Consider the following 21322-nt stretch of genomic DNA (forward strand, 5'->3'; position numbering starts at 1 on the left):
CGTGCCACCTCCTCTACCCGGATCTTCAAAGCTGAACTCAAAACTCTTCTCTTCCAAAGACACTTTCAGAACTAATACTTTCATACTCCGGCCCCTCTTGGAAGTTCGCTCTTCATTGTAAATTTGTATTTTTTCCTGTGCATCCCTCACCCCTGTGTGCTGTGTTGGATTTTGTGTTTGTGTACCCTTCATTTTTAGTCTGTGTAATGTTATATTCTGTACCACTTTTCACTTGTAACTAACTAGCTCTATTGTACAGCGCTCTGACACCTTTGGGTAATGTCTGTGCTTCATAAAAATGCACTAAATAAACTCTGTTTTTGCTTAAGTGATGTTAAACGGACACATTTGAAATGCTGATGATGTCACCATCCATACCAATAGACCGGATTTAGGCAGATTGACTCTGCTCCAGTGTGTCAGTGAAGAAAATACATTCTCCGGAGTATTTTTTTTTTTTAATTCTCTTCTTGCCCGCTCTAAAATGTTGAAATGTATGGTGGCAGTGAGGAGCCAGATCATCTTTGGCACTGGCGGCTGCATCAGATGGGACACAGATCATCTCTATTGGTTGTTTTGGGTTGGGCTCATGTGGAGTTTGGGTTTAGCGCCATTCCCAGGCACATGTGTATACAAGCGCTTGGGGGCTGTGGGGTCGGGTGTTGGCGAGGGCGGAGGGGGCGTGACTGGATGTTAACGTGCAGGCCTGTACGTGGGTGTGGCGTAGCAAGGGAACACTCGGCTAATGCAATCAAGGAAAATGGGCCGGCTATCCTCAGCAAAAGACAGCTATAATTAGGAAGCAATGAGCCCTTTACCCCACACGGCCTCGGTGCCACTGCACCTGCGGCATTCCACAGATAGCTTTAACTTTTGATTGTCTTTGACTCCCTTCCCCAGTGCCCTTGCCCACCTCTCCTGGTAAAAACAAGAGATTGGACCAGTATTGTATTGTAATTGCATTTATATTGCACTAACTACACCTGAAGCGCCTTCTCGGCGAATAGCACGCTACTCCGGAAGCCACCAAGGATTAGTGTTGAATACAGAGGCGCAACTAGAGCCAAATTTGGGGGGGGCTAGGAAAAAATTTCGGGGGGGGTGCTGAATCTTTTAAGCCATAGGCAGAGTGGAGCTGCAGGGGCTCTTAGAAGGGGTGAAACAACAGCGACGATTCATTAACATGCAAATGGTCTTTTAAAGACCTGTGAAGTGTTCGGGTGCGGCTGTGTGTGCGCCGCGAGGCTGTCTCATCCCGGGCTGCCACACACGACGGGGGGGCTGAAGCCCTGTGAGTCCAATGGGTGTTGCGCGCCTGGTTGAATGTGTATAGTGAAATATGAAAGTAATTGGAGTGGTGGAGGATATGTAACAGTACTGGGAAAGAGGTATGGTAACAGCAACAGAGGAAGGCCAGGTGGAAGATGGGAGAGAGGGCTGCACCTGTCCACGACCAAAAACTGAGACGACACACACACACGAGTGGGGTGGCGGCGGGGCTGTAATAAACGCGACGTAGATAGAGAGGACCAAAGGAGAGGGGGAGGGAGATGGTCAGAGAAGAGGAGGGGACCGAGGGGGATAGGACCGGAGGGGGCGATGTGGGGGAGGAGTGAACCTACGCGAGGAAAGGCTGAGCTTGAGCAAAAAGCCATTCACATGAAAATACGCATACGATCAGCCGGAGTCTGTCTTGGGCAGTGACAACCGGCAGAGACGGAGATTGCTAACTGGGAGTGCGGTACAGAACGTATGCAGTACGCGCAGCTCGGAACTCAGACCACACCGCAGACTGCAAGCCAGAGACTGCCGGATGGAAATGCTGGAAATGGAAATAGAGACGGTCTGCTCGAGACACACTCCGAACTAGAGGTGAGACCGCCTCCAACCTCAAGAACTGAGCCTGACTCCAACCTCAAGTCAGACTGCAAACCAGAGCCGAGACTGCCTCCAGGCTCGAGACTGCAAACCAGAGCAGAGACTGTCCCTAAGCTCGAGTCTGACTGCCTCCCAGCTCGAGTCTGACTGCAGACCAGAGCCGACACTGCCTCGAAGCTCGAGTGTGATTGCAGACCTGGGTGGCTGAGACTGCCTCCAAGCTCGAGCCAGACTGCGAACCAGAGATGAGACTGCCTTCAAACGAATTATAGTGAAAAGACTGAAAACAAGAGTCAGAGGCTACCACAGGAAACACTGCTTGCAAGCTGGAATTAGAGTGCAGAGACTGCATACCAGAGTTTTGCAAGGTACTGTCAGGTTATAGAGTCTGCAGACCCGGCCCATGAGTGTTGTCGTCACGGCGGGCACTGCGCCCTGAGCCCCCACAGAGAAGAGACAGCAGGAAGCAGAAACCACCAAGACCGGAGCAAAAGACCTCGGACTGTGAAAAGAAGAGAAGTTAGAGACAGCAGCGACAGCTGTTGGTATGATTTTCCCAAACCAATAATGAACGATTCATAATAAGTAAATACAACTAGAATCTCTAGAAACCGGACAGCAGAGACCGCAGAGCTCGAGGCAATTGGAAAGCAGAGACCCTCGGGTTTGCAGCCAGGTGCGGCAGAGAGAGACAGTAAACAGAGGCCGCGAAGCAGTGATCAAGACTGCAGAGAACGACGAACGTGAAGCCCGACACTGCAGCGACCTGAAGGAAGAGACCCGGGTACTTGTGTCAAGAGACGACACCAACTGGACAGCAAAGACCCTGGAGACGGACTGCAGCGGCTGCCCCCTCCCTGGAGAGGCGAGACCGCACCGCTCGAGGCAGGGGAGAGAGAGGAGACTGCAGAGCAGAGGCCGTGGCTCCTTCACGCCATTGCCAAGGTGAGAGGCTCGCGCGATCCATTCAGGGGGCGGGTGAACCCCTCATTCAGAGCCACCGAAGGCCGGATTATGAATGGATTTGGGAGGAAGCTCCCCCCCCCCCTTGCACACACCCCCTGCACACACACACTGGCGGCAGGCCCCCGCGCCAACGGCCCGCCTGCAGAGGGACTGTTCCCCGCATTTTCCAAACCCAAAGTCTTTACTAGTGCGCCTGTTTTATTGGGAAAATACAATATTTGATCAATAATTCAGTATCATTAGGCAGTGTACACCAAAATCCCCACATATTTGCTCAAAATAGATCTGTAAAGGTGAGTATCGCCTAAGCATAGGGGTGTGTGTGTATTGGGGGCGGGGGTGGTGGTCTGAAACAGCGAGTCAGCCACCTGCACGATGGGGCTGGGCGGCATGCTTCATGCCTGGTGCGGGAGCGCAGCAAGGATGTCATGGGCTCTGGCGCAAGCAAGCAAAAATGTCTTTCCGACAGCTATTGGGGAGTAAAATACATGAATTAGCAGGGCTCAATGCGTCCTTCAGGGCTCTGGGTGCCAGTGCCACTGCACCTGCTGCACCAATTGTAGCTCCTCCCCATACCTGGTGCTGGGGAGGGTGTGGACTCTGCTCTTTGGGGGTATTGCTCTTTGACTGTTGATTGAGGTTCTCTGTGGAATCAGGGTGTCTAAGCGGGGCCTGTGCATCTGTCAGCTACCTTGGGAGGGTTGGGTGGGGGGCTGAACTGTCAGGGGTACTAGTGTATCACAGAGTCCTCTGAAACATACATGTGTCTGAGGTTACATCTGGCTCTTGTCTGAGTTGGGTTCCCCCTGTGGGGACCAGAGCCTCTTCAGTTGATGATTCTCTGGGGGGCCTGCGTTTCTGGGGTGGGTGGGTATTTTGTTTACCCAGGCTCAGCTGCTTCACCGCAGCGAATCGTTTTGAGACCAAATAGGCACATAGAGACGTAATAATAATGTTGTTCTTCGAAAACATCAAGGTTTTTTGTTCCCTAAAACCGCCGCCTACCCGTGTCACCTTCATTGATAAAAGTGTTGGCAGAACCAATAGTTCCGATTGCTACCATTTTGGCTTTGTCAATGCTTGTTTAGCCACTTGTTTTGTAAAACATTTTTTGGGGAACTTGGTGGACTTTCGCCAATAGAAAACAATGGCTAAAAGCAATGCATTTTTTGCTCTTAAAAAGCAGGCGTTGCCATAGTAGCCCCTTGTACTGAAGAGAACTACTTTATGTGCAGAGGTGCACAGTGTTAGCGACCAGAATGCACCAACTCACAGTGAAATGAGCCGCTGGCTGAAATAGGCGGCCCCTTAACCCAAACTCTCATATGCGCGTCCATGTGTTCCAGAATCAAGTCATGAGTCGTGTATGATGTGAAGACTCCTGCGGGAATGCACTCCTTGACTTTCATACAAGGAGGATGTACTGTGCTTGTATTTACAACCTGTAAGGTTTACAAGGGACTATCCCTCTTACAGCCATCTTGAACCACATTCCCATGCCTTGATTCTGGAACACTGGAGGTGCTTATGAGTTTTTAAACTTATATATGTGAATCAGTTGTGGACGCACCTCACTCACATCGCTGAAGATTGATATCACCACTGACACTTGCTCTTCGGATGCGTGGAATTCTATTAAAGTGCCTTGTGTATTGAATGAGCCCTGAAGAAGCGGAAATCCAGCAAAACACATGTTGGCTACTTGTGATTTGATTTGTTGTATTTTTGTATGATCATAATGCTTATTTGAGACTTGATTGTTGCAACCTTGTATGATCAAAATGTTTGTGTGCTTAATTAAGCAAATACAAATATTTCAAAACAATCCATTCATTGTTGTCCTAATTATTGCTCTTTGGATTTATGTTCCTATTTTTCCCACTACACCTTATTGAAGCTCATGTAACATTGGTCAGCTGGATGAATTGACTTGTGGGTAAGTCTGGCGCAGGGCCAATTTCTAAGTTTATCCATTCTTTTTATCAGATATATATGTATGACCTACTGGCGGTCACCAGTAGGTAGTTATAGTTAGGGCCATGTTTTCATGGGAAAAGCATTTTTTGACTTGGTTAAATTTTCCCCAAAAGTTCCAAGGTAGATTTTGAGTGTCATGGAAAGTTTGGGGGGATCAATGCAGTGGAGACTGAGAAATTGGGGTGCGAAATCATGGTGCATTTGTATTGTTAATTCCCATAGAAACCTTTAGCTACACCTACAGCCCTCACCTCTAAACGGACTTACACTAAATTTGGCAGGGAGGTAGATGTAGGTTCAAGGAAGTGCCTTTTGCTTATTTGGTGTAAATCCGTTCAGTAGTTGTTGAGAAATGTAAGTTGCAAATTATAGTGATATCTCCGGTCGCGAAGCATTCGTGGAAAAAAAACAAGCTCGTGTAGGGAAATGCACCACTCTGATTGGCTGCCAACACTTCAACCAGGAAGGAAGTGTTGGCATCCATCTTGGGACTCGGCTTCACTTAGTACCCAAAAAAAGTGAAAATAAAGAAAAGGGGGTAGGGTAGGTACTCTCTGACCCCCAAGCCATGGTCTTGGGGTCCCCCTTGGTTACCCCCATGACATAAAAGTATTTTAAAAAAGTTGCATTAAAATTTTGATATTCGCTGCACAAAAAAAAAAAAAAATAGCAAGCACAGGCTCCTTTGCTTGCTTTTAAATAACCCCCAGGTGGGCCAGGTCCCGGGGGCATATAATACATTTAGGAGGGGGCCGCACAGGTCCCCTCTCCTAGGGCTTATCAAAGCCCCAGGGACCGCCACCTCCCCGGGGCAAAATTGAAACATAAAAAAAAATGCAAGGGAGGCCCTATGGCCTCCCGCGAAGCCCTGGGTACCACCACGTCCCTGGGCCAGTAATTTAATTATGTGCAGGGGAGCTGATTGGCTTCCCCGCTGCCCTGGGGACCGCCACCTCCCTGGGGCACTGTTCCATGAAAATGAAGGGGGCCTGTCGCCCCCCCCCCCCCCACTGGCTGCCCTGGGAACCACAGCCTCCTGGGGCACATGCATTCATTAATTTAAAAAAACAATGCGGAGGAGGCCCTACGGCCTTCCCCACAGCCCTGGGGACTGCCAACTCCCCGGTGCTAAAATAAATAATAATGCATAGGGGGGGCTCCGGCCTGCCCACGCAGCCCCAGGGACTGCCGCATCCCCGGGGCCCAAATAGAATAATGAAAGGGGTCTGTTGCGGATCCCTGGCAGTGGGACCCAAACCATTGGGGCCTACTTAACAAAGGAGGGGGGCTGCGCAGCACCCCTCCTGCAGCCCTAGGTGGCACTAGGGACCAACACTCCCCAGGGCCAGCTCCAGCAATGTCCTGCGGTGTCCACCCCGGGACACAGCAGTTTGTTATGGCTTTCTCCCGCCAATTATAGCAAACCTTCTGCTTTCAGCAAGCCAGAGCAAAAATGGTCTCGCTTGCTGAAAGCAGAACAGTGTCTGTTCCCCTGCCAGCTGTGAAGCAAGCAGGGAAACAGACATTGCTTCGGGGATCAGGAAGCTGCGCTAGCAGCTCCCTGGATCCCAAAGCAATGCTGGCTCCCGCAGGAGGCAGGTAGCCAGCACGGACCGCATGGGCCTTCAGGCTCCCCCCACAGTCCCCAACCTTGGCAGTGGGTGCCCTGGATTGGGACCAGGGCACCTAGCATAGAAGCCAGGCCCAGGGGGATGGGGTCCCGGGGGCCGAATTCCACCTGGGGAGGAGGGTTGAACAGCCCCCGCCCTTTAAAAAAAAGGGGGGGCAGGCCCCGGGGGGTGGGGTTCCCAGGGCTGAACATGGCCCGGGTGGTGGGATATATATATATATCCACACTCTTCGTTCACAAGTTTCTCCAGGAAAAAGAACGAACGTAGACCTCATTAGGTAAGATGAATATTTTTATTCCTCCTCGCCTGCCATTACGCGTTTTGGCCGTCCGAGCGGCCTTGATCACATGACACTGCTCAGGTTTTTTTGCCAGTTATTTACAGTGCCGGTGCATGAAAAACACAGTGTTGGGTTCATGGACATAGAAAACAGAATTGGCTTGTACAATATATATAAAGATGAACTTTCCATTTGCTGTTTTGAACAATTGAAAGAAACATAATTAATAATGGTGTAATACCCAACATTTACTAATCATGTGGCATATTAGATTGAAGCTGATCACAGTTCAAAACAATAAGCATAATAAAATTAACGTATAATACATGAAAGATTAAGACACCTGTCTAATAATGAACCAATGAGCGCAACAATAAATATGAACACGTGTTTAAGAATAAAGTATATATAAATGTGCTACCCTGTACCTGCATAAAATACCAAATAAATACACCAATGAATAATATTACATTGTAAAATACCTACACAAAATATCACCGGGATAAAGTTTCATTTTGAACTCTTGTCTACTGTAGTTTGTTTTCTGATAACATAAGGAATGTATATCACATGTATGTGATCATTATCTGGTATTGGTTAGGTGCCCCTAAGAGATTTTGAATGAGATAATCCCAATTTCTCTGCGGGTTAGCTAGACTACCAATCACTCCTTATGCTATTAACCCCTAGTGATAATATGATTACAATGTGTAAAGTCGAAAGGTGCAAAAAAGTGTGCAAAAGTGCTATATCGGTAAATTCTGGACCAATTAAGTGCAAATATTGAAAAAGGGCATGTGCAAAAATGCATGTCAAAATATGCAAAAGATGCAAGAGTTGATACCAGATGGGAGAAAATAGATGCTAGGTTCAAAGTATAGTCCATGAATGGATCTAGATTGCTCAAGTGGTGCTTCCATTCTTATAAAGCATCCCAAAACTCCGTCCTTCAGAACAATGATAAAGACACACAATGAAAACTATGTCTAAAATCCGTCCTAAAAAAGTTCGGGCAAGAATAAATATAAATAAGAACAGTATAAATACTAAAAGACAATTGGCAATCTAAAAGGACATGACCAGTATAAAAAAGTTCAATAGATATCACATTTTTAAAGGAGTAATAGATGGCAATGTAGGCCTGGAGGGGATTGCAGAATTTATAGATGTGTGTAAAGATCTTCAGTTGCGTTAAGACCTCCAGGATGTTTGGAGTCGAACTCCGGTATATAGTTAGTTTCAAGACGTCTTAACTTCGCTTCTCTATCACCTCCCCTCTTTGTGACCGGGTTCGCCTCGATTACATAATATTTGAGATGTCTGGGATTGCTGACGTGAATGGCTTGAAAATGCCTAGCAACTGGGTAGTTCTGATCTTTATTGGTTATAGCCCGTATGTGTTGTAATATCCTCTTGTGGGCAGCCAATTTGGTGCTTCCTATGTACTTGAGCTGACAGCTACAATCGAGAACATACACTGCAAACTCTGTTTTGCATGTTAGGTGCTGTTTAATTTCTCTGATCTTGGACGAGAAATCTGATGTGTATGTTTTAACATTTATGCCATATTGGCAGGCTTTACAGGTGGAACGTTTGAAAAAGCCTTTTCTTGCTGTGAGCCACATGTCCTTACGGCAATCCTCTTGTCTAATATTGACTAGTTTGTTTCCCATACTTCTAGTTTTTCTGAATGTAATCGAGGGATTTGTGAGCATCTGATTGCCTATTACTGGGTCATCTTGAATAAAATGCCAATTGCGCTTGACTATACTCCTAATTTGTTTTTCATGTTTAGAATATGATAAAATCAGTCTCACAGGTTGTGCGGTGGCAGTGACCCCTGATTGTGGTGTATTTGCCTTGTATGTTAAAAGATCATCTCTCGCCTTAGTGCCTGACCTTCTGATGGCTGCATCTACAATCTCTGTTTTGTACCCTCTAGCTAAGAACCTAGCACGGCTTTCCGCCTGTTTGATTTCCGCATCATTCTTATTACTGCAAATTCTACGTATGCGGAGCATCTCCCCATATGGTATGCTTTTAATTAGGTGGGGGGGATGGGCACTAGATGCATGTAAAACAGTATTTCCCGCAGTGGGCTTTCTAAAAAGAGTTGTAGTTAAAATATTATTGTCCACTGAGACCTGCACATCCAAAAAAGTCACTGTGTGTTTGCTGATGGTAGAAGTGAACTTTAGATTAATATCATTCTGATTGATCTCTTCAATGAATTTAGTAGCACCATTTTCACTCCCCTTCCAAACAATGAACAGATCGTCTATAAAACGAAGCCAACAGATCACATTGTTGTTGTAGATTTTCTCAAATTGGCGCATGAGGACCAATTCCTCCCACCAGCCCATAAAAATGCAGGCGTAGCTGGGAGAAAAACTGGCCCCCATAGCTACTCCCTGCGTTTGCTGGTACATTTGGCCATTAAAAAGAAAAAGGTTGTGTTCTAGACACAATAATAACATATCTAATAACATTCTGGTATGTTGGGCATATATAATAGGTCTACTGCACAGAAAATATTCGACCGCCCTCAAACCATCTTTGTTACGAATGCATGTATATAGTGAGCACACATCTAATGTTATCAAAAGATAGTCCGATCTCCAGTTCAAGTTTTTGATTTTGTTCAAAAAGTCACGTGTCTTGGACATATGATTTCAGGTTCTTCATATAAGGCTGCAAAAAATAATCTATATACCTGGACAGGTTCTCCAGTGGCCCATCGCAGGCCGCAATGATGGGTCTGCCTGGGGGCCTGTTGATATTTTTGTGTACCTTAGGTATGAAGTAGATAACAGGAACCGAAGGATGTTCTTTTTTGATAAATTTGTATTCATCTCCACTAAGGAGTCCCCGACTCTTCCATGCCAGAAGATGTTTGAATAGCAATTCCTGTGTATTCTTATATTTGAAAGGAGTACTCTTTTTGTAACATTGTAGGTCATTAAGTTGGATATGAGCTTCTTTCTTATATTCGTCCATAGGCCACAGGACGATATTACCGCCCTTGTCAGAGTTCCTGATAACAACATTTTCTTTTTGCAATTTGGAAATCAGTTGATTATATTTTCTTTCTTTATTAGTGTATATTCTGCTAGATTCCATAGGAAAAGCATTTTTTGTTTTTCCAATAACTTTTGCGCCACTTGAAGAATCTTGACGAAATTATCACAAAGCTTTTCCCCTTTTTGGTTCAGCTGCTGTGTTGAAAGTTTGGGGGTTACCCGTCAAGCGGGGCCCGAGAAAAAAGGGGGGTCCCAAAACGAGTTTTCCCTATGTTATGTCTGGGGACTTTCAATTTTTTTTAACACGACTACACGAACTGCTGAACAGAAAGCGTGCTTTTTGTGATTTAGTGTAAATCCTTTCAGTAGTTTCAGAGATATTTAATTTTTTTAAATATAGATCTCTGGGAGCCCAACATGCTACTGAAAACCTACTAAAATTTGATTGGCTGTCAACACTTCAACCAGGAAATGTTGGCAGCCATCTTGGGACTTGTTTGAACTGAGTCCCACAAAAATGTAAAAAAGTAAAGGGGGCAGGGTAGAAACCCCCGACCCTCTAGGCCTGTTGGGGGGATCCCACTGGCACCACCCAGGGCCCAAAAAACATTTTTTTTAAATTTGGAGCGGGATCCGCAAATCTGGTTCCAAAAAACAAAAAGCTACGCGGGGGCTCCTGTGCTATGTTTATTAGTGCCCCCTGGGTGGGACAGGTCCCGCCTGGGATAAATATTGCCCCAGGGACCACCACCTTCCTGGACTTTTGTTAAAAAAATGAAAGCGGGGGAGAACTGTACAGTCTTTCACGCTGCCCCAGGGACCATCACCTCCCCGGGGCCTATTGTTTTATAAATGGGGGGCCTCTCGGGCCTCCCCCCAAGCCCCGGAGACCGCCAACTCCCCAGGGCTTCATCTATAAACAAAGTGGGGGCGCTACATGTTAGCAGCTTCCTCTGTCCAAAAGCAATGCCGGCTCCCGAAGGACGTACCGGGCCAGCAGGGACCGTGGAGGCCTTCAGGCTCCCCCGCGATCCCCATCAAAGTGTCTCGGTGACCAGGGCACTCAGACTAGAGGCCAGGCCACGGGGGATGGGGACCCCGGGGCCGGAATCGGCCCAGTAGTGGGGCCGTGCGGCCTCCCTCCAACTATTAAGATAAAAAATTCAAAAGGAGGTCAGGCCTTGGGGATGGGGTCCCCGGGGCCAAACAGGATATTTGTGATGTTTGCGAAGAAGTATCCCATCCGCCAAATTGTAAATCAGGTCCCAGGTTGCAACCACCAGAATGCATTAGGTTGTCACATTAAAGCCCAGAAAGTAAAACTTCTGTCCTTGTTGACGTGCAGCAAGATGGACACCCTAGGCAGGATTTATGGATGGGGTGGAGACAGTAGTGGATTTGGGGGATGGAAAACGATGAGCAAGGGAGGTGGTGGTCAGCCTGTCAGTTGGTGGTAGAAGAAATAGGAGCCCAGGAGAGATGCCACATGTTGCTATTTGCTCCATAATTTGAGGTATGGATTAATTTCTTTGGGTCTGAAGGAACGCTTGCCTCATTGTGGCCTAGAGTGTGTCCAGATCTTGAGACTGTGTAATATGGAATTATTAGACGCAGGCTTACAAAAGCTGCCAGCCCTGCATAGGTGCAGCGGGGGCGGTGGCCAAGGGGTGGGTATGTACTGATTAAGATTTTTCTATAGCACTGGCATAATCCAATTGGTTGCTAGAGCGCTTTACATGAAATGCAGGGAGGTACTATGTCTATTACAATGGCTTAAAAGAAGACGAGTGTAGCTACATGGCATGGTTAAGGGTTCAGAGTAATAACTGAGGAGCAGCTCAACAAGAAGGATGGTGGAGGGAGGCAGAGTGGGACCCCTGGGGGGGAGGGAAGGGACAGGGCCCATAGGGCAGCCGAGGAAGGGCAGGGCATGGACGGGCATTGTTTCTCTTGTATAGAATGTGATGTGTGGATAAGGAGGAGACGTTGTACGCCGAGGGGACAATGACGGCACTTGGCCGCCAGCCCCATCCTCCCTTTCGTCTCGCCCTCCACCCCCACCAGTTACGCTTGTCTTTAATATAAAAGAGTCTGTAATTGAAAGGGACAGGCAGGGAGGCCGCTGCAGAAACTGGAAAACTGAGCAGGCCGCAGACGATGTCTCAGCTCTAGGCCTCCTTCCCTGTCTGCCCTGCTCCCGCTCCCCCTCCTCTATCCATTGTGGCAACCCACACACTCTCCCCTTTATACACCTCGCACAGCCTCAGCTCTATGCAGTTTCTACTCTCTCAGTTCGAGTCAGCCTGGCATTTTCACACTCTCTCCTCCAAACCCAGCCTGCCCTGCGGCTTTGATCATGTCTCGCACCTTCACACCCTCTTCTCTCTGCACTTCTTGCTCTTTCAGTTTGGCTGTCTGTCACTCTGACACTCGACCACTCTATGCATTTACGGCTCTCCCTGGTTAAGACCTACCTGCCCGGCACCCTCATGCTCTCACCTCTATGTAGTTCTTCCTATCCAAGATTTTTGCCCGGTCTGGCACCATCACACTCTCTCCTGTCTATCCCGCCCCTGCAGTCATCTCCAGGCAGCGCCATACTCTCTCTCTTCTATGCACTGTCTACCCTCCTGGCTGTACCTTGTTTATCACCGTCACACTGCCTCCGCTCTATGCAGTTTCTACTTTATCAACTCGAACTTTGTCTATATTTTCATATTCTCTCCTTTATACATATCCAGCTTTCTGGTCTGCCCTGCCTCACACCTTCACACTCTCTTCAGTTCCTACTCGCCCAGTTCTAGCCCCCTCTAGCACCCTCACACTGGCCCACCTGTGCCACTCATGCTCATCTTGCCCTGTCTTGCACTCTCTTCCTTCTATGCATGCACCTCCTTTTGTCCCTGTCTGGCACCCTCGCGGTGCCTTCAGTTCGGTTCCTGCTTTACATAAACTGCACATTAGCTTGCCTCATGTATTCTCATGGTCTCCACCACCTGACTTAAACTTTGTTCCTTCTCCCGCAAGTCCTGCCTTTACCCCTTCAACTCCCGATTCCTCTCCCTACTGGTCAAACACCTTCGGTCAGCTCCCCACTCCCACTCCCATTCTTTCAGGAATTGCACCTATAGGAAGCGCTGAAGCCTTTCACTATATTGGTAGCACACTACAACCTGTAGAATGTGTGGTTGGAGATATGTTGTCTCTGTTTTTGGTCCTATGTGGGCGTATTTCCATGTTGTCCTTGATGACCACTGATGTGTGGTTAACGTGTTACGGGATGCGATGGATGAAGAAGTGTTTGAGAGAGAGAGCGCACAGTTTATAGTTCTCATCAAGCAGGCAGATTTCAATAATTTTGCAGGTCCCTTTATGGTACTTCTTACGATCATAGTCCAATTAGCTGGTTACTGCACTGGAATTTCGATTCTGAGCTATTTTGCTTAAAGTTTATGGTCCTCAGCAGGCATAGACTGGAGGAAGACATGGCGGAGAGATGTACTGGGATGGAGTTTGGTAAAATAATCCCACATCTGATTGCCCTTGTGAGATGTGAAGAAGACGTCAGAGTATGTAGCTGGTTAGGACCTGCAGTAGTGGGCTCAATTAAAGTCCTCTGTTGTCCAGTGGCATGCAGGAGATCTCTTCAGTTATTCAATGCCTGTTCATGATGGCTCCTCCTTCATTCATTCACTCAATCTTGTCCTCTGTTTTCCTTCCCCTGGGTCTTATTTCCCATTCTCCTCCCCTTCAGCGACCTGAGTTGCCCTCAGCATCACATAAAGTGCTATGTAAATAGAGCTAGAGGAACTGCAAATCTGGGGGAATTCACCAGTTATAGTTAACTCAAGTAACTATAACTCATCCCTTAAGGTAACTATAACTCGCACCCTTGATATGCAGTGCTAGTTACCCCACATTGGTAATATCACTGCAACATTTCCAATGACATTATTGATGATAAAACTGTGGCACAAGTTATAGTTACTTGAAATAACTATAACTGGTGAATTTCTGTGGTTTTTAGAGTTTAAAATGTTACATTGTTACTGAACATTACCCTTACCTATCAACTTACTTTAACCTTGGGTTTTCCAGTGAATAGATTTTATATGCAGTGTTTCCTATCCTTGTCTGAATTATGGACTGCTGTATACACGGATAGTTGGAAAAACCATTAAGTGAGGAATAACATTAGTATAGCACCCACCACCGTGACTGACACCTTAAAATCCATCTACGTCACCATCAGCTGGTGCAGAGCAGAGTCACAAAGCGCAGACATCTGCCTCTGCACAGGCGTGTGGAGTAAGGCACGGTTACATCCTCCACTTAACACTGTTTAGCTTGTTTCAATGCTCTGACGCCGTGATTGACATTTTCACTACCCCGGGGCTATTGCTGCATGTCACGGAGATAACATGGCTGCTTTATGCAGATGATCTGATCAATCCATATTTCTCTCAGGGGAAGATGGCCCAATGAAGCCAGAGTTGCACAAGACACACTGTAGATCATGGGAGCCGCAGGGCAATCTTTTGTTTTTCAAAGGCTGTAAAGAGTAATACAAAATCACTAACAGCAAAGAAATGGAACTTTTCACACTTCTCGGCTTTGCATTGCATGATCCTGTGTGTTCTGAACTGGATTTAAGATCACTGCGGAAACTAGCAGCAGCAAAGTCAATGGGTCTGTCCCTGGCAAGCTAGTACAATTAAATGTTTTTTTTTTTTATTAGTTTCACTGATATACAACAATAAGCCAGAAATCAGAAGTCAACAACATTATAGTTTTCACTTTCATCATAGTCCAACTCTCACCGCCATAGAAGTGCCATGCCCGCCCAACATTAAATCATATACATGACCAACCCTTTACCTGTATTCGTGAAATTACCAGATAACCCCCCAGCCTGCCAATGCCTCACCTCCCCAGCCTCGTAACTACCCTTCCATTGCAGCAAATTCTATCATATCCATTCAGCCATCCCCTGTTGCTTCATTCTTGTTTTGTGTGGTAGTGTCTGTATTATCTGGCTGTGTCCCCAGGTGCTGAGTGCCCCTGTATGCTTCTTGAAATGCTTCCAGTGTCGCTGCCTAGGTTTTTAAGTCTTTAATCACTTTGTCATCATGCCTGCTATGTCTGATGTGTGTCTCCTCTGCTAATACCCATCCAATTGTGTCCCTATTGAGGGGGCGTTCTTTCCCAGCCACCCCATAGCTACCCACCATTTAGCAATGACCAGCTCAAGCTGTAGGAACTTCTATCGCATTGTAACCCTCTCGGGTTTCTTAATCATGCCCAGGAGACAACTTCTTGGGGCATCTTCAAGTTCTGTTCCAATTAAAACCCACAGTCTTGTCGCCACTGTTGCCCATAAAGCATGCAGGATTGGACACAGCCAGACCATATGCAGAAAGGAAGGCCCATCCGTTTCAAATTTTCGGCAGGTTGCTGCTCTTCCCCTATACATTCTATTCAGTTTGATTGAAGTCAGATCATTTTGATGGATATAATTAACGTGTATCAATTTGAACTTGGCATTGCATGACATCTTTTATATCAATCAACAAAGAGAGGGACTGAGGGCTTTACAAAGGTCCAGCATATGTGCCCAAACAGTAGAAGTACAAGAGATATGCAGTTCCTAATCGCAAGGGAAGGGGAGGAGCCATACTCGAGTGGTCTACACTCACACAGGAAACGGGGGTTCCACCTGTTGGAATTTAGAGCCGTCACACACCCGTCTGGGTGTCATGCTTCATCATAGGTCGTGCTTCTCGTCAGGTCGGCGCTGCAATGCCTGACGGGCTCCTTATGAGGCGCTCTTTGGCGGATATCTTTTATTCCAAATTGCCGTTAGGGGATTTCTATGTGTCTTTCCTGCCGGGGAATTGATGTTGTAGACCACAGTTCCGTTTAGGATTGGTCACACTTCAACAGGTATTATGTTTAGAGTATTGTTTAGGTTGGTTTATCCAGGCAAATATCACCAGACAACCATTCCTGTGTAGATCGAACTACTAAGACTCCTCAAGACCTGGCTCTTCGAACAGTAGCAGATCCCCCCCCCCCCAGCGCCTTGAGACCCTCACGGGTATGTAGTGCGCTTTATAAATGCTATGATTGATAGAACTGTTTTCATTAGCTCCTGACGAATTGTCACTAGATCATTTGACCATCAGGCGAGAAACATCTGGAGTGCGCTTTCCTCTTTTTAAACCAGGTTGGAAGGCCTATTGATTAAAATATTCTTCGGTGACACTTCCTATCCTGTTTTAAACTTCCCTATTGATCACTCACTGACACTTTCCTCATCTACACTCCTTAGGCCCCTTACCCCTTACGGCACTTAATGGCGATGGAATTAAAGATCTCCGCCAAAGAGCCCCTCATAGGGAGCCTATCAGGTATTGCAGCACCGACCTGACGAGGAGGACGCCCTATGATGAAGCATGACACCCAGCCGAGTGTGTGACGGCACTAAATTCCAACAGGTGGAACCCTGTTCCCTGTGTGAGTGTAGACCACTTGAGCGTGGCTCCTCCCCTTCCCTTGTGATTAGGAACTGCATATCTCTTGTACTTCTACCTTTTATATCAATTCACATGTCACCATCCACTCTACATCTGTCAACGGATCTGCTAAGTCATTCAAACGCTGTTTGGCTTTAATGGTCTCCCTGACCCTATCCTTTTTATGTGCTTTACAGAGCATAGACACCAAATGGCGAGTTGAACCAACTGTCAGCCTCATTTGTAGCATGTCAGCCTGCTGGGGGGGTGGGGGGAGGTTCAGGGAACGCTGTCCATATTTCCCTTGCTGTACCTGCAATTTTAAAACTGACCATTCCCCTCTGAGAATTCCTCGCATGCTTTCCTCAGGGTACAGTCCTCCCCGCTTTCCACTATCACCCCCCCTCCAGCGTGCAACTGACAATTCTTCACTGATTCGCTTAAACGGCACCAGTGACCACAAATCCATCCCTCTCGCTAAAGGAGGTTGTTTCATAACTCTTTTAATCACCCTCTCCCCAATGTCTACAGTTTGTTGCACCAGATAGAGGGAGTGTCCTGGTACCCTCGATCCCCTCATAATCAACTCCATTAGGGTAGTATTCCTGCATGTGCCCTGCAGCATTCTCTTCTCCAAGGTGTCTTCTGTCATCACCCACTGGGCGGCATGTTGCAGTTTAGTTGCATGATAACACAACTTGATATAAGGTAATCACATGCCCCCTCATCCGTATCCAATTTGAGGGTAGCAAGTGCCACTCTGTTTCTCTTACCTGCCCACACTAAGGTTACCAGCAGGCATTCCAGTGTCCTAAACATTGCTGGAGGGAGCGTGTGTAACAAGTCCAACACTATATAGAGGCTTCTGTGGAGAAAAAACATCTTCGCAATAGCGATTTTTCTCGCCACTGAGTGTCAACATATTCCAGAAAGCGGTGGATTGTGTTAGACCCTCTAGAATCTCGTCTGTATTATGGCATCATTGTTCCTCTGTAGCATGTGCCCCCATAATTCCCAAATATTGAAATGCATCAGTTTCCCATTTCAAACCCAGGTTAGGCACGTCAGGTCCAGGGGAGGCATTCAACTCTCCCAGTGGAAACAACAGCATCTTACTTCTGTAAACCTTGGTATCTGCTATGGCTCCTAAGTCATCTAATGCTGTCAAAAACAGTGGTACAGAGTCTACGGGTCTCTATAGGTAGAAAGAGCATCTACCTCATACAGCGATATCGGATGCACGTTATCACCTATCTTAATACCAAAGCCTCCCATGTCTCCCTAAATTTCACTGCAAAGGGTTCCATTTCCAGGGCGAACAACAGAGGGGACAGGGGACATCCCTGTTGGGTGCCCCATTCCACTGTCCAGTCTACAAAGACTATCCCACTACTTTTAACCCTTGCCTGAGGGACATTGTAAAGGAGCTTCACCCAACCCCCAAAAGTTTGCACCAATGCCCATGTGTCGCAGGACCTGTAGAAGATATGTCCAACCAAGCGTATCAAATGCTTTTGCGATATCCACTGAAACCAGTACAAACCCCTCCCTGCTATTCTCCACTGAATGCAGTACATGTGTCAACCTATGCAGATTCATAGCCATACTGCGGCCTGGTATGGAGCCACACTGATCTTCATGGACCAGTGTCCCCACCACTGCACGCTATCTTTCTTCAAGTATGTTGCATAACACCTTTGTGTCTGTATTAAGCTTGGTCAGATGTCTATAAGAAGAGGGATCCACTGGGTCTCCTCCTGGCTTTGGTACCATTCAGACCACTCCTTCTCTGAGCATGGGGGGCATTCTCCCCCACTCTTTGCTTCCATGTAGACCTCTAACAACGGTTCTGCCATCTGCAATGCAAAAATCTGGTAATACTCCACAGGAGAGATTGCGGGGTCTTCCCTGCAATCATTTTCTCCAGTACCTCGCTAAGCTCCTCTAGTGTGATCCCCGAATCCTGCTCAGGTGGGACAGCGGGACCACAGGAAGGTGTATCCATGCCAAATAGGTGGCAGCAGCCTTCAAAGCAGGATGCCACCCACCGCCGAACAATCCTGTTAGATGGTCTTGAAGCACACCATTGATTGCAGTCTGCATCGTTGCTACTCACCCAGCGGGTCATCTAGGGCCATAATCGGTGATCTATCCCTCTCCCACTTCAGTATTCAAGCTAGCAATTTGCTAGGTTTGTCGCCCACTCTCTGCAGGATTTGTTGATTCTCGACCTATTCAAATCTTTGTCCAACACACAATTGAAGTCCCCCACCTACAGTATCCTGTTTGGCATACCGTCAGTCAACGAGACCTCTACCTTGAGCACCGGGAGACTGCTTTGGAGGCAGCTGTGAGCTCTACAAATGGTTTGTATTGTATTGAGAAGCCAAATTATGAGTGGACTTCACAGGAACTGTGGGCCCATGCTCCTTGGCATGAGCGGGGAACGCAAAAGGGCAAGTAGAGGCAGCAGACCAATGAGATCTTGACGCAGTGGCAACGAAGGGTCTCACAGACTGGAGACACCGCAAGCCCAGGTTACACCTCGAGTGCTAGTCCAGCAAGATGGCCCATTGCAGAGTGAACAGGAATGTAACGGAGAGAGGAGCAGGTGACGGATGAGGACTGTGAGATGGGAGAACACAGAGTGGATGGAGCAAGGGAACACTAAAACAACCCACTGGTGGGGAGGTACTTTGTCATTGCCAATGCCGAATGTGCCTGATGGCTGTGCATAATGAGAGGGGGGCAATGGGTATGGAGGTAATATGGGTGAGATGCAACAAACCCTGGTGGCAGCGTGAGTGTCTTGACTTCGCAACTGTGGAACTCCGATATCATTGGATAGGGATATATAGGGCAGCTTGAGTTCGGCTCCTGGTGGTGCTTCATCCCTTCTGGACTGGAGACCTGCTGGGTGCTGCCTTGCTCCTGTGTATTTCAATAGGAAGTTAATGCATAGGCATGTGTAAGGCTCACTAGTTTTATTTTTGTTTATTCTGCATTGTGGAATTGGGAGGGATAGGCTTGAAAGCATACTCTGACCTAATAGGATGGGTAAGCACAATGTGTTGTTGTTATCTAGTGTTTGCCCAGGGAGGAGGCTGGTGTTGCAGAGTCCTGATTTCCATCTTCTGGCTTATGGCTTATGTGGCCTGTATTTATCTGAAAGACAAAATAAAACTGCGGCTCACTGGAATATGAGCATGTGTCTGGCCTCCTGATCAGTGGTGCAAATTCAAATCTGACCTCTCTTGCGGGCACAGCAGTAATACATTTCTAGTCCTGTCTCTACAGTCTGTAACGTCTACCCCTTTCTCATCCTGCTTTTCCACAAGAAGAGAAGAACTAGTCCAGCGCTCAGCATAAACTTGAGTAAAAACTCAAAAAACATCTGATCCGATAGCACAGATAAGAAAGCAATCCTCCTTCAGACCCTGGATAGTGATGTTCTAAGACTATTAGCTTGTTGCTTATTGCTTCCGGAGGCAATCACAAAATGATGGAAGAATGGCTCCACTAGAAGCAAAACAAAGGTAACAGACAAATATGCCCTGGTAGTACACATGCCATCTAATGCATGGTATCTCTCCTTAGTTTTAGTTGCACAATATTCCAGTGGCAGCCGACATGGCTCGTGGGTGGCAGGGCGGAAGCGGGGTCGGGGCGCTGTTAAACGCTGGGGCGCAGAATAAAAAAAAAATAAAGCACTTACTGTGCCGCTGGGTTCTGTATCTCTGCTCCTGCTCTCCTCGTCAGACTCGAGAAACAGGAAGCACAGCCAGGCTCCCCTGACCAATCACATTGCTGCAATGCAGCATTGTGATTGGTCTGAGCGTCCTGGTTCGATGCTCAGCCAGGGAATGGGGGTCTGGGCATGTTATCCATGCAGGCTGTAATGCAGCCTGCACGGAGAACAGGGAAAGTGCACGTGGGTTGGCCAAACAGTCATATGCACTTAGGAGTGGGCAAACCACTCCCCCCCTGCCCTGCTCCAAGAGCAGAGCAACCCCGCCCACCCGCCTGCCCGCAAAGCAGCACAGAAACATAAAATGATAATAGCTCAAAATTATTAGCATTTTATATTTCCTTTACTTTGCACTGCCTAAAAGCAGTGGGGAGCTGCCCCATAAATATACTTGCTCAAAACTGCCCTCTTTCTCATCCCCAACGGCAAAGCTATGTGCATCTTTGCAAATGTTGTAGGGAAAGCAACTCCTGATCCAACAGAATCCCATGGATGTGCAAAAAATGGTGTTATGCAGTGGCCTTTAATAATTTTTTAAAAACTTGATGTCAAGCATAGCACGGACATCTCAAGCATAAATACAATGCAATATTCATCACAAGATGGGGAACCCCAGGCTCAGCTTTCACAGGTCAAGGCAGCTAGCTACATGGTGTACCACTTCTGTTTCACCTAACCCATCTTCTCGCATCCAGCTTCCTAGCCACCTCCAGTACCTTTGCAAATGATGCTCAGGCAAGCACCACTCTGGAAATGACCAACAGGTAAATGTTCTCCAGCACACATTAAGTGGCATCTACTGCAATCAGCCTGTCCACCCTATCAGCAACCTCTGCTATACCGCTGTGGATTCTTTTTGCCCTGGTCGTCAACAGGTGTGTGCCTCAGCACATCCATGCGCCTTCTGACATGCAAACAGTTCAGACCACCTGGAGGCCTATGCCTGAAACCTGACAGATGCCAATTACATTACAAGCCCCTTACTCACTGCTGGGGCGTGTATGATCATATGTGAGTATGTCCTCGTGCTGCGTCTCAGCAGCACACTTCCTGCCTCTTCTACCCCTTATGTCTCATCACCAAAGCTGTTAATGGGGTGAATGCCTTTATTTTACTACATAGCTTTTCAGTGTCTCTTTCATGGCAGCACAACATGGAGCACCTGAAATAATTGATTCAGGGACTTGCCAACCATTAAGCATTAGTTGCTCGTTTGCGATATGGAAACCATTATGATATGAGATTTTAACTTTAGCCAAGCACATCAGCAAATGATATTACCCCAAAGCAATTTATGCTCCTGAAGG

At 47.2% G+C, this 21322-nt stretch overlaps 1 protein-coding gene across 1 annotated transcript in view; it reads left to right on the forward strand.

Annotated features, from left to right (window-relative positions):
• The first annotated feature begins 1639 nt into the window (after positions 1–1639).
• The window catches only part of PRRT4 (proline rich transmembrane protein 4), a 149811-nt gene continuing 130128 nt past the window's right edge, over positions 1640–21322 (forward strand). The window contains exon 1 of the mRNA XM_085653694.1: positions 1640–2823. The gene's annotated coding sequence lies outside the window, so the exon portion shown is untranslated. The remainder of the gene's footprint in view (positions 2824–21322) is intronic.

This window comes from Triturus cristatus, chromosome 4_1 (assembly GCF_964204655.1).
Source record: "Triturus cristatus chromosome 4_1, aTriCri1.1, whole genome shotgun sequence".
Classification (NCBI taxonomy): Eukaryota; Metazoa; Chordata; class Amphibia; order Caudata; family Salamandridae; genus Triturus; species Triturus cristatus.